This window comes from Rhamphochromis sp. 'chilingali', assembly GCF_963969265.1.
Source record: "Rhamphochromis sp. 'chilingali' genome assembly, chromosome: 15".
NCBI classification, from domain to species: Eukaryota; Metazoa; Chordata; class Actinopteri; order Cichliformes; family Cichlidae; genus Rhamphochromis; species Rhamphochromis sp. 'chilingali'.
The window spans coordinates 18,440,052-18,455,370 of record NC_137942.1 but is presented as its reverse complement, the minus strand read 5'-3'; positions in this window follow the sequence as shown (position 1 = coordinate 18,455,370).

The following is a 15,319-nucleotide window of genomic DNA, read 5'->3' as shown; positions in this document are numbered from 1 at the left end:
TTACAGCTTCACAGAAAGAACCTTGAGAGCAAACTGCTGCTGAAGCTTAACCATCACTTCACTGAGTGAAGAAATGGCACATTTTTGCTAAATATGCAGAAATAGACGCACACCCATACAATTTATGGTAAACTGAGCTGCCTTGTATTTACATATGTTGAAATTGCCTTGTTCTAATGTTTTTTCTAAGGCTGCTGTGCCATTTGGAGCAAAAATGAATATAAAGTTTACAGCATATCTTGTCACTGGAAATGGTTTGCACTGTTTATATTTATATTATTGACTGTAGATATTGGTTAAAAAGGCTTTATGTTGTGAAAAACTGAAATTAGAATTGTTGTGCCTTATTTTGTTGATGTTTTTACACATATTCTATTTGAAAATACTAAAATGTGTATATTTTTTTATTTTTGTTTGTCTGATAGCATTTATTTAAAAAAAAAATTGGACATTAGTTACTCACTACTTGAGTAGTCTTTTCAGCAACTACTTTTTTACTCTTACTTGAGTGACTTTTTTGATGACTACTTTTCACTTTTACTTGAGTAATAATATTTTACAGTAATGCTACTCTTACTTGAGTACAATTTTTGAATACTCGACCCACCTCTGGCAGATACACAGTTTTACATCTTAACTGGCAACACGTGCTCCCGAGACATGATGGGAGACAACTAGCCGCTCCCAACATGCCGCACAGCCCCCACCTGAGTGGTTAGCTTTCCTCAGCAACCTGTGTGTCCATAACAAGGCCTATGAGGCGTTGGAGAAGGCGACACTGTCGTCAAATATGTGTTACGGGTCCCCCAGCCGTCTCCGAGACCAAGTCGGGGCCTGGGTTTGGAGCTGGGACCGTGACGGCTCCCCGGATGGGCTGATAGGGTACCAGGCGAGCACCCTGTTCCGCTGAGAAGTTAAGGGACGTGACAAATCGTCAGTATTTTATGCGTCGGGAGTGAGAACAGGTTGGTAAACCATGTATGACAGCCTGTCAAGCACGTCCAAACCACTGGCTTACACACAGTTCAGCTAAATACGTGACAAGGCAAGCGTATGTGAGCAAGTGTGTCTGTGTGTGTGTCATCTCCTGTCACACCATACATGGCGCAACCTCTTCTCAAGTTGCTCTATAGGTGCAAAAGAGCAGAAGAGCAGAAACTTGTGGTTTCTAAACGTGCAAAAGGAAGTTACAGCGAAGAGACCGCTCCCTTGCATATCCATGGTGATACTTCATGCACATGCACCTTTTATATGTATGGACGTGTGCAGGTATAGATATATGTGTATGTGTATGTATGCATATTTAATAATAATAATGGATACTTTATTGATCCCCATGGGGAAATTACTTGTTTTTCTCTGCATTTGACCCATTCACTCAGTGAAGCAGTGGGCAGTCCACTAAGCAGGCGCCCGGGGAGCAGTGTGTAGGGACGGTACCTTGCTCAGGGGTACCTCAGGGTAGCCGTTAAGTGGATTCGAACCGCCGACCTTCCGATCATGGGGCGACCGCTTTACCTACTGAGCTATCCCTGCCCCTAAGTATGGACGTCTTGTGTGCATGCACATGTCTATACTTATAGATATTTGTAGACATCTATTACTTACATAGTAATAGCAGTGGTAGAATACTTTTATTTATGTCTTGCATATTTCCACAACCCTCTATCAATAATCACATTCTGTGTATGCTACCGTTGTATATAGAGTCAACATCAATAAAAAAGAAAGTAAAAGTAAAATTATGATAAGAAAGGTGACAGTAGCAAGAACAGTATAAATGAGCTCTGTCTGCCCCCACTGCAGTCAGACAGTCCAGAGCCACACAGGAGAAGGTAATGACTTTCAGAATAACTTTGACATTATTCTTTGCATTTCAATGAAGTTACATTTTCTTTCTAGTCTTTCTATTCCTTTTTATACATTTGTATTTTTTTTCATAACAATGTAATTGATTATTGTTATTCAGTTACAATTGGTGGTGCTACCTAAAAATGTTTCATTTTTCAACAGCAACAGACGTGTGCAAAATACAAGAAACACAAGAACAAGGCAAAATATAAGAATAGGAATATGAGAATTATAAGAATAAATATATGTAAGAATGTATGCGCATTACTGAATATGTATACCAAATATTCTGTCCTATTCGGGTCAAATATGACCAATTTACAAATTAAAAAATTCATAAATATTGTGTTTTACATCTAATTGCCTCAAGGCCTTATGACATGCTCCACACTATGCACTTGAACATATAACAGTGATGAGCACCTCTGTCGTATTTGTAATTTTTTCACAACAGTGTAATTTATTATTGTTATTTAGTTATATTTGGTGGTGCTACCTAAAATTGCTTCCTTTCTTTCTCTCTCAACCTTTTATTTCTATTTTCTATTTTCCAGTGAAATTTTAAAGACAAAAGAAAACAATATTAGACTTTCTTTGTAGGTGAGTAATGATTTTATGAAATTACAGTGTTCCCTCGTTTATCGCAGGTGTTACGTTCTAATAATAACCCACGATAGGTGAAATCCGCGAAGTAGCGAACTTTATTTTTTACAATTATTATAGATGTTTTAAGGCTGTAAAATTCCCTCAGTCCATGCTTTATACACTTTTATCAGACAGGCATCAACATTTTCACGTTTCTCTCTTGTTTAAACGCTCTCAAAGTTCAAACCTTCGTACAAAAATGACTTCAGTATTATAGAGTGAAACGAAAGATCAAACCCTGTTTTCTGGTCCAGAACATGGGAGTAGAGCAGCACAACACAGTACAATACAACACAAATGATTTTGGGCAAAAATGTTTCAATGCATATGTATGGATGTATTATTGTGCTATAATGTTTTACAGCAATGGGAGGACAAAAGTCTCGACCTGTAAACACTCTGAGTAAGATAATACATAACACAATAAAGTCAAACAGATCAGAAAGAATTACGTATTATCAGTCATTGCTTTCTTTAAAATGTATTTTCAGTTTTTTTGTCAATTCTGTGCATGTTTTCAGCTTTAAGTGAAGAATGGAGGAAAATGGGGTGGACGTGAGTATTTGACTCTTAATGTGCTTTTGTTGCCACGTAAACGTCTTAAATCATCTACTTGCAAAAAGCTGTCAGCTGAATTTCCCATTCTCATTGGTGTTCATAGCATAGTCTCACCACTGTATCTGCACCACTATCAGTTTCACTTTCTTGACTTTAACTTCATAAATATTCTTCTTTGAACAGTGGCAAAACCAGTGATCTCCAGAGCATAAATAATTACCAGCCTTATAACTCTGAGCTCCAGCACCTCAGAATTCTTCTTCATGGACCCATTGGTGCCGGCAAGTCCAGCTTCATCAACTCAGTTGATGCTCTTTTACAAGGCAGAATGGCCACAAATGCTTTGGCAGATGGAATTTCTGGAAAGAGCTTCACTAAAAAAGTATGTTTTAATCCTAGTATGGTTTAGTCAAGCTCATGTATTTTGTGCAATTTGTTAAACAAAAGTCATGCAATTTGTAACAAAACTAGGGGACTGAAACTAAACAGCTATAAAGCTGCACGTAGAACCAAGCTCACTTGTTTTTCCACTAGAGCACAGTAAAGATTAGCACTTAGAGGATGTGGTCTGCTCTTGCGTGACAGATGGGGTTTTTTTATTTTTTGCTTCTTGAATCTTTGTCTGAAGTTTAGTTTCACTTTACTTTTCTCCATAGTTGTTCTCACAGATATCAGCCTTATACTAAACCAGAAACCAGCTTTGTAGTCTTCAGTGATTAGGTGACCCTGTTATCAGAACCGTTAAAACCTTTTGTTTTACAGTATGAAACTTTCAAAATCCAAAAAGGAGGACCAGGAACTTTTTATCCTTTTGCCTTCACTGACATCATGGGCCTTGAGAAGGACACAGGAGTTATGCTGGAAGACATCATACTGGCCATGAAGGGGCACGTGAAGGATGGTTACACGGTATCATGAAGTTTAAGGCATTTTTGCAGACACTATTTGATGGTGTATACAATGACACGATTTAATTATGCCTTTAAATAACACATACGGTGTATTTAAAAGTTAGATTTCCAAAAACACGTGTGTGTATATAGATATATATATATATATATATATACATACATACACATATGTATATACATACATATGTGTATATGTGTGTGTGAAACATTTGCGTATACTTGTTTAGTTTAATTAACTTCATTGTTTTCCAGTTCAATCCTCAATCTTCATTATCCGAACACGATCATAAGTACAACAAGGAGCCCACTCTAAATGACAAAGTTCATGTTTTAGTGTCTGTGCTCGATGCCAACAAAATAAAACTCATGAGTGATGATATAATAAAACAGATGAGGACTGTCAGACTTGCAGCCAGGGACATGGGTAAGAGCCAAGCGTGGTTATAGGATAAACCCAAAATGAATTAAATAAGCTGACAAACATCACCAACTCTGATATTCTTTAATATTCTGTGTATTGACAGGAATTCCCCAAATGGCAATTCTCACCAAAATTGATGAAGCCTGTCCAGAAGTCAAAAAAAATATACGAAATGTGTATAAGAGCACCTGGTTGAAGGAACAGGTACTTTTCTAGCGGTAATTTTCAGTATTTAGCTGGAATATTTATTTATTTTTTACCAACAGTTTAATTCAAGTAAATTTTAAGTAAAATAAATGCTAACAAATGTTAAACTGTTGAAATTTAGATGGAGATAGTGAGTGTGACATCAGGTATTCCACTGTACTGCATCTTTCCTGTCAAGAACTACCACTCTGAGATCCAAACAGATGATGACATCGACACACTGATACTGGCTGCTCTGAAGCAGATGATCGACTTTGGAGAGGACTACGTTAACAAACTGCAGACCTGCTGAACCTTGTTTATTGTTGTGTTAAAATGACTTTTGGGTCTGAACAAGAATGTCAGAGTAATTCTTTGCATGCTGATTCTCATTTCCTTGGCTAAAGCATTTACCCTTAGACTAGAAACTCTTCTGGCCTTTTTTTTTTTTTGCTTGCATGACAAAGTTTCTGTGATTGCTTTGTAGACTTGGCTTTCAGTTTTTGTGTTTTGCTCTTGTATCTATCAACCTTTGAACAGACATGTAATTGTGTAAGAAAATTATACTGCTTTCATATTATACTAGGATGACCATATTTTGATTTCCAAAAAGAGGACACTTGGCCCAGTCATGAAGTACTTTAATAATACTGTTTGCTTAAAGGGCAAAAGAAAATAACTTGAAAACCTCTGGAATTAAATAATGGTACAGAGAAAAGGCCTCAACTGTATAAGAAAAATTACCAGCACCGGGACGGTACTGAAATTCAGGGGCGATTCTTGGATCAGAGCTTTGGGGGTGCTGAGCACCCAGAGAGCTGCCCAGCCAGGCAAGATAAACCTGTCTCTGTCAGTCCCTGCATCCTTAAATGTTGTCCCGAGTTCTGTCTGACTGTCACTTTGGTGCATTTAAACCCCTGTTCCTCCCTGTCCTCATCGTCTGTTGTCTTCGTCTCCGTTATCAGTCATCATAATTTTACCATCTCTGTGCAAGTCTGCAAATTTCTTTATTAAATCATAAGATTCTCAAATGCATCAAGTCTCTCTGTGCCTGCGTCCTCGTCACAGAACATGACATCACTGTTTTGTACATTTTAACACAATTGAATCCCCACATTTGTGAAAGAAAAGCAAAACACTTTTTTGAGAAGTCTGTAACAAAACCATCAAATCTGATAAAGGTTATTTAAATTAGGGCTGGGTATCGTCACTGATTTCTCGAATCGATTTCACAAGGTCTCGAATCGATTTGATCCACGATTCGATTCAATTTGATTTGAATCTGGGAAATTTTGCGTCAGACAGTCAGAAATATTATAATTCAGATCAGTACATTAACATATTTTTGTATCTATAAAAAGGAAGCTGACACTCGCAAGACTTTATCAAAGGTGTGAGCATCACAGCAGATGCCTTTGTGTCAAAGTAGCTGAGGATAAAACACAGAAAAACATGAAGGTTTTCCTGGCCTGGGATTTTATAAAAAATATTCTGCAGTACATCAAAAACGAAAGAAAACCATTAATCAACATATGAACATCATCTCTGAAGTTACAGCAGTTTTATTAGAGACACAGTTAAGCTTTTTGCATTTTGCATAATTTTAAAAAGTTTAAATTTGTTCAGAAGCCTATTGAACGGCAGAAATTAGGTTTTCTTTTTGGAAGTAAGTAAAAGGGGAAAAAACCAGTGGCCGACAGCGCTGTAAACAACGGTAGACTTGTGCGTAACAAGCAAGCGAATAATGAAGAAAACAGATTTTTAGACGGGAAACTGTTGTTGAAGTACAGAGAGAGAGAGAGCTGTGCACGAAGTGTGATTTTACAGGGAGTGCAGACTTATTAGGCAAGTTGTATTTTTGAGGAATAATTTTATTATTGAACAACAACCATGTTCTCAATGAACCCAAAAAACTCATTAATATCAAAGCTGAATGTTTTTGGAAGTAGTTTTTAGTTTGTTTTTAGTTTTAGCTATTTTAGGGGGATATCTGTGCGTGCAGGTGACTATTACTGTGCATAATTATTAGGCAACTTAACAAAAAACAAATATATACCCATACCCATTCACAAATATACATTTCTGACATTCAAAAACAAAACAAAAACAAATCAGCGACCAATATAGCCACCTTTCTTTGCAAGGACACTCAAAAGCCTGCCATCCATGGATTCTGTCAGTGTTTTGATCTGTTCACCATCAACATTGCGTGCAGCAGCAACCACAGCCTCCCAGACACTGTTCAGAGAGGTGTACTGTTTTCCCTCCTTGTAAATCTCACATTTGATGGTGGACCACAGGTTCTCAATGGGGTTCAGATCAGGTGAACAAGGTGGCCATGTCATTAGTTTTTCTTCTTTTATACCCTTTCTTGCCAGCCACGCTGTGGAGTACTTGGACGCGTGTGATGGAGCATTGTCCTGCATGAAAATCATGTTTTTCTTGAAGGATGCAGACTTCTTCCTGTACCACTGCTTGAAGAAGGTGTCTTCCAGAAACTGGCAGTAGGACTGGGAGTTGAGCTTGACTCCATCCTCAACCCGAAAAGGCCCCACAAGCTCATCTTTGATGATACCAGCCCAAACCAGTACTCCACCTCCACCTTGCTGGCGTCTGAGTCGGACTGGAGCTCTCTGCCCTTTACCAATCCAGCCACGGGCCCATCCATCTGGCCCATCAAGACTCACTCTCATTTCATCAGTCCATAAAACCTTAGAAAAACCAGTCTTGAGATATTTCTTGGCCCAGTCTTGACGTTTCAGCTTGTGTGTCTTGTTCAGTGGTGGTCGTCTTTCAGCCTTTCTTACCTTGGCCATGTCTCTGAGTATTGCACACCTTGTGCTTTTGGGCACTCCAGTGATGTTGCAGCTCTGAAATATGGCCAAACTGGTGGCAAGTGGCATCTTGGCAGCTGCACGCTTGACTTTTCTCAGTTCATGGGCAGTTATTTTGCACCTTGGTTTTTCCACACGCTTCTTGCGACCCTGTTGACCATTTTGAATGAAACGCTTGATTGTTCGATGATCACGCTTCAGAAGCTTTGCAATTTTGAGACTGCTGCATCCCTCTGCAAGATATCTCACTATTTTTGACTTTTCTGAGCCTGTCAAGTCCTTCTTTTGACCCATTTTGCCAAAGGAAAGGACTTTGCCTAATAATTATGCACACCTGATATAGGGTGTTGATATCATTAGACCACACCCCTTCTCATTACAGAGTTGCACATCACCTAATATGCTTAATTGGTAGTAGGCTTTCGAGCCTATACAGCTTGGAGTAGGACAACATGCATGAAGAGGATGATGTGGACAAAATACTCATTTGCCTAATAATATTGCACTCCCTGTAATATGGAGGTGAAACACCTTCATTTTTGGATCATGATTATTATTACCCTTTTTTTTTCCACCAAGAACTCCCATTGATAACAGAGTGTCTTTTACAAAAGTAATCTTGCTACACTATCAACCATACAACCTAAAACATCTAAAACAAAAATGAAGCTAGAAATACAAAAAATACAAAGTCCTCAACATACGACACAAAAAACATTACTTATTATGCTTTTAAATTGAATAAATGTATTACTTCATTCTTCATTTAAATTGATTACAAATTTTTTTCTCATCAATATATTTTAAATATTTTTTATAATATTTTGTATTAAACACGTATACTTTTTATTAATATTTTTTAATACAAAAAAAAATCTGCAAGGAGGACAATTTGTATTACCCATAGCGAGAACCAATGTAGTTATAAGAAGTCTTTTATATGGCGCTATTAAGGAATAGAATTTGGTGTCACTGCAGATAGAGAGAAACACTTTTGAATGCGGTTAGAAACTGTTAACGTGAGCCTGGATCTGCAAAAGTTATATGAGTCATAATTTGTGCTTTGAGGAGCTGTTGATGTGTGTGTGTGTGTGTGTGTGTGTGTGTGTGTGTGTGTGTGTGTGTGTGTGTGTGTGTGTGTGTGTGTGTGTGTGTGTGTGTGTGTGTGTATTTTACAGCAAACCATCAAAACGTAAAGATTTGTGACCCCAGGAATAAAGCTGCTGCAGTATTCAGGTAATAGGGATTCTTGATAAAAGCACACAACTCACACCGGGAGGATCCGTGCCGAATTTTATACACTAAACATAAACATATGCACATCAAAACAGCATAACAGGAAAAAAGGGCCTTGTTGGGATTCCATTGCTTGGCATATTAATGAGAAATGTATGCAAACATTAAACAACCATTTTTATTTATCTGTGCAGCTTTCCTTTTTCATGTCCTCAGTGTGTAAACTCCTCCACCTTTAATGATTGTCACTAAGTTAAAGCAGCTGTTTAAAGGTACATTGGTGGACTGGTATAGAAAAAATCAGAGTCATCAAAACATGAAAGAAAGCTGCAAAAGTCCAGCTGCAACGTCTTGAGTGTCACAATTCAGTCTCCTCATTGGTCAGTTAGTTAATTACAAAATGCTTTCATCCAGTTGCAGTCAGTCAAATGAGGAGTTCAGAGCAGTTCTCAGCATGACTATAGCACAAAGAGTCTGCAGCATATTGGTTCAGTTTCAACATTAGTCTAGTCAAAGCAGATACAGTACATGTAAATGGAAGAATATGACATGAAAGCAAGAATAATGAGGACAGTTAAACAAGCTGATAAACACCCAAAAAGTGATGGGGATGGAGGAATTAAAGGGCAAGAAGACAAAGAAACCAGTAGGTGGGGAGAGATTAATTGGAAAGCTTATCTGTATATAAAAATATGTGATTCATTAATATTGTGTCACTGGTATTTGCCAGTCCCTCTGTGTTTGTCCCACAGCTTCTAAATTTCATAAAAAGTTCACCACAGTGATGGGTTAGGATCTATGTGTGCATTTTACAAGAGTCATCTAAACACTTTTCTTGATTGACTTAAGGAATTTTAAGGCAGGGATGAAAAACACATTTTACATCATGGGCCACATATAGCTCACTTTCATCTTAACTGAAACTCCCTTTTCTATCGGTTTAAAGAAGTTAACTGCACATTTATTCCCTCCTATATCTTAACAGATTACTAAGAAGTGCAATTTAAATTGTGCATCTCTTTCTACATGATAAAGAAATGCTAATAAATAAAAGAAATCTGACAGAATGACTTTTGGGGCTTCGATAGTAAGAAATAAATGTGTAAAATTACATAAAAAGCTTAGGTAGGTCATTGCCCACATTAAAAAAGATGGTTTTTGTTAATTTCCAGGAAAAGTTATGTTTTCACTGGAAATTAGGGGGGGGGGGGCAGGTCTTTATCAGTAGAAAAAAAGCTGTAAAACCACTATCTTTTAGGATATTTGGTGATTCTACCCTGGATGTGAGTGTGAATGTGAACAGTGGTGGATGTCTGCCTCTACGTGACTCTCCAGGATGTACCTGTATCACCTTATGAAGAAGGAGGAACATAAGTGAATAAATGGAAATGGTTTCATTTCAAATTTCATTGCAAACATAAAGTCAACACGTAGCTTGAACGGTATGATGAGACAGTCATCTGCTGAGGGTGGTTGGTGTTTGTTTCTGGGGTTGTCATCACATTTTATAAATGTCAGAGCGCGATGAGACGGCACAGTGACTGCTAATTATTTCCAAGCAAACGTCTGTTGAAGTCTTGCTGAAGCACACTTTATTCTTAAAGATGGAGTAAAACAATAAAAAGTAGCTTACAAAATGCTGTATCTCTACAAATACATCATCAGGCATAGCGAGGTTCTGTGCTTATAAGTGACACCTGCTGGAGGTAAACGGGTGGCTGGTAGCACAGACCCTGTGACGTCGCCATAAAGATCTGGACGAGGTAAGGCTTTTGCCGTCTTTCTTTAATGTATGTCTCCTCTGCCAGTGACAGAGTAAAACGTCCACCTGCTCTCTGGTGGTCAAAGTGTACAGGATGGGGTTGAAGGCACTGTTGATGGGGAGGATGAAGATGACAACCCAGCTGGAGATGGTATCCTGAGGAAGGAAACATTTCACAAGCGATTGACATTTAGAGAAATATAACTGCTGATGCTTTTCAGCAAACTATTCTATAAAGTAACACAGTGACCTATATTAAAAATCCATGTAAAACCTCTAAGATACTATAAGGCAGCTGTTTCACTTCTTACCAGGTATCTCCACCTCCAGCAGTGGGAGGACTTTCACCAAAAATATAGGAATCCAGCAGAGGGCATCAGAGAACACGATGAAGAAAAACCTGCTGGCCACAGCTACATCTCTGTGCAGTCTGCTCCTCCAGTCGGTGGCATTGATGCCGGTTTTAAAGATGGAGCAGAACATACTGGAGTAGGAGAATACAATCACCAGGAAAGCCACCAGGTTCAGACCTAAAGAGATGCTAATGCTTTTCATGCTGGCTGGGACTATCAAACAGCGTTATGCAGTTCATACAGTATTAAACACAGTATATAAGCGGTTTTGAACTGAGGAAAAGTGTGCAAGCCGACAGTTCTGCTTCACAGATTTGTACTGCATAGTTTTTGTACTTTACACTTTGTATATTTTGTGATAATGAACAATTTTGCATTGTTTGGATTTGCAATTTGCAAACCTGGAAATGGTCAGTATTTTGGGGACTTCTGGTGATATTCAGGGGTTACTTTATACTTCATATAGTACCAATAGAACAAAGGATACCACTCCTTTGTTCTCCACACAAACTGTTTTCCCTTACAGCTAAGATTACTAGTGGACTAAAATGAGCCACCCGCACTTTACACCTACTGGAGGCATGAAGCTCGCAGCAAACAGTTATTGTGCTGATGTTAATGCCAGAGAATGGTTTTGTTGGGTTGATGTAACTTGAACATTTGTTGTTTTTTTGTGCTTTAAAAACAAAATTCTCTCACTGAAGTCTTAAAGGTTGTTCCACACTTTCTGATCCACTTAAACACCAACCTAAAGATGATAATCCAGCAGCACAAACCCAGTCTTTCTTCAAAACGGGAGGGGTTTGAGCACCCGCCCCTTTCCTGGTGGGTGCCCAAAGTGCCATTTTGTTGAGGCAATTTTTTTTTCTTTTTAAATGTTGTTTTTTAATGTGTGTGTGTTTGAGGAGTCCTGTCTGTTCCCCTCCACAATAATATTTTACTATTAATCACATTTTACTAAATAAAAGGACCTGGCTTGCATCAGTCACATGATGACCATTAACCAATAATCCCCCTTGACGGCGCTGATTACGAGCCGGCGTCGTGCCAAAGTAGGTATCCCCGACAGAATTTGTGCTGGGAGCACGCAGGAAGTACTGATGTTTTCATTTTGTGAAAAAGTGAAAAATTAGTATCGTTACATTACCATTCAGTTTGAGGGTTACAACAGAAAATTATATATTTATTGCTCACAGGGTATCAGATGGGATTATTTTAATAAACCATTAACATTTTGGCTGATAACTATTTTTATTCTCCTGTAACTTTACTATATAAAGAGCTAAATCCTCCAAAGTTTCAGGAGTAATGCCTCATAATAAGAAGTGTTTGTGAACGAAAAATCAGCAATGTGGGATACTGTTTGTCCGTGATTTACACAGGGGGAACAAATTGTGGCAGGATCAGCCTGATATTATTTGTATCCCACTATAACTTCGTTGTATAAAGAGCTAACATCTCAAAAACGTCAGGAGTAGTTAGTCATTATAAGAAGTGTTTGTAAACTAAAAATTAACAATGTGGGATACTGTTTGTCCGTGATTTGGACAGTCCAGCGTGTGCTCCCGACGCAGGGGAAACAAATTCTGTCGGGGATACCTAGTTTGGCACGACACCGGGAACAAGCTCACAAAGAGCACGCGCATTGTTTCTGGTCCGGAGCTGTAGGAGAAATGCAAATGAACTGACGGACAGACTGGTGCGACAAAACCAGTAAGTAGGTGTACAGCATACACTGTAGTCTATAGCACACGGGAGTATTAGCTTATTATGTACACGTTGGTTAAGTTGTCTTGTGGCAACTGACGAAACAAACGAGCGTGTGTGCAACAGCGCGACGAACATTACCTGTCCTTCTCATAGCTGCTAGCTGACTGGTTAAGGCTGCCATGGGTCTGTAGCATGTGAGTGAAGTTGGCCCCCCCACCTTCTTCAAATCCAACAAAAGTAGTATCAAACGTTTGTGCTACGTTTGTGCTGGTTTGTGCTGCTAAAATTGTCGTTTGTGCTGCTTCTGTTTTAAAGATATTAATGAAAATGTAAAGGTCAAAAGGTCAACCAGCCCCCCCACATTACCCAAATCAAACAAAATTGATGTCAAACGTTTGTGCTGATTTGTGCTGCAAAAATTTTCATTTGTGCTGCTATCATTTTAAAAATTTTAATAAAATAACGTCTTGATGCGTGCTTAATCATCCAGGTAAGTAAATCCCAAAAGGTTGATTCTGTTCATCTGGACATTTTCAGTTGGAGAAACGTTTCGTCACTCATCCAAGTGACTTGGATTAGAAAGGTTTCTCCAACCTTATAAACACATGTGAGTGAAGTTGGCCCCCCTACCTTCTTCAAATCGAACAAAATTGATGTCAAACATTTGTCCTGCAAATTATTTTGTTTGTGCAGATTATGTTTCCCTAATTTTATAAACAGTACATGTACAGTGAGAGAGAGATGTTACATCTGTCTTCACTTGCATCCCAGTCATAGAAGCGTTGGAGGTCGTTCATGAGAGATTACAGGATCACGCCAACCTCAGCAACAGGACCACTCTCAGCACTGATCAGTTGTGTTTGCTTTTGGAACTGTGTCTTAATTCCACCTATTTTCCATAAGGGTCAGTACAGGCAGAAACCTAGGTGTGCCATGGGTTCCCACAGGCCCCTGGTCAAAGTCACCAAACCAGTTCGTAAGCAGGTACAGGTGTAGCCAGAAGGGTCCTCAGAGGCACTGCAAGACTGCTTTTCCACCACAGGCTGCCACACACGACAACACCACAGACTTTCAGGAATATACAGAAACTGTTACTGCCTACATCCCAAAATGCATCGATGATGTCACAGAGACCAGGTGTCACGGGTTGCTTAGAGGATCCACTCGCAGGACTCATGAGTAGCGTTTAAACAGAGACGGTTTATTTACAGATCTTCACCAAGTGTATGTACAGACAGTGCGGGGTTAGTGCTATATACAAGACGTGAGGGGCAGGGCTCCAGGGAAAATCACACACGCGCTCAGTTCAACTTCTCTCTTCTCCGCTAGCGACCAGTCACTCCTTCCACACTCCACACGGGGAAACACGGGAATCTAGGAACAAAGAAACACTCGTTAAGTCTCTGAGATGGCGGCACAGGAAACTTGAGCTAGACGTGTACTGACTAGAGCCTTCACAACAATCCAGCGTTGAACAGCTGATCTCCTCCTTCTAATATACCAGCTGGTCTGATGAGGCCCAGGTGTTCCCAATCCAGGAAAGCGTGGACCGAGGGCGTGAAGCCGCCATGAGTTCCGCCCCTGCAAAACAGGGCAGAGAAGAAGAGAGGGGGGAGAGAGAGGGAAAAAGAGAAGAGAAGGAGGGCTAGGAGTGGAGAGATTCTGATCAGCACCTTGCCGATCCTGCAGGTCGTGACACCAGGACTATCACTGTCCGGGCCAATCAGAAACCATGGCTCACAGGTCAGGTTTAAATGCTCCTAAGGTTGAAAAATGCAAGCCTTCAGAGCCGGGAATTAGGTGAGCCAAAGAACAGCAAGGCCAAACCTGTCACGTGGCATCAGCTACAGCAAAGCTTCAGCGACAGCAGAGATACTTGGAGGCAGTGGCAAGGAATACAAACCATCACAGACTACAAGCCCACTCTGCAGACCGTGGTGACACAATCCCTAGACAGTGTGTGGAGATCCGATGCCAAAATCAGTACCGCCGTTCCCACATGCCTCAAAGCCTCCACCATCATTACTGTACCCAAGAAGTCATCTACCTCCTGCTTTAAGGACTACCGTCCTGTCAAACTCACCTCCATCATTATGAAGTGCTTTGAACGGTTAGTCATGCATCAAATCAAATTATCGCTTTTGTCAAAACGCTCAAGTGATGATGGAATTTCAACTGCCCCTCACTCAGCCCTCACACATCTCAACACTAGAGACTCATATGTCAGAGTGCTGTTCATAGACTTCAGTTCAGCGTTCAGCATTATCATTCCCCAGCAACTCATTCACAAACTGGATCTGCTGGGGATCAGCACCTTGCTGTATAACTGGCTGCTAGATTTCTTGACAGGAAGACAGCAGATAGTACGAGTCAACAGCAACACCTCCAGCCCAAGAACACTGAATACGGGGGCTACCCATGGATGTGTGTTGAGCCCCCTTCTCTTTACTCTGCTGACCCACGACGAGATCTACTACAGGGGTGAAGTTAACCATCTGGCAGAGTGGTACAGCAACAACAACCTGTCCCTGAATGTGGAGAAGACCAACAGCGACTCTACTTCCTCTGCAAACTGAGAAGCACAAGAGATTCAACCCCCATTATGAGCACCTTCTACAGAGGCACAGTTGAGAGTTTCCTCACCAGCTGCATCACTGTGTGGTATGACTCCTGCACTGGGTTCTGCAGGAAAAATTGACAACGGGTAGTGAGAGCAGCCGAGAGTATTGTGGGGACCTCTCTTGCCTCCCTCCCCAGGAGATCTACTGCACCTGCCTCATCTGGAAGGTCCTCTCCATTACAGGTGACTCCACTCATCCCTTCAACAGTGTCTTCAGTTTGCTGCCATCAGG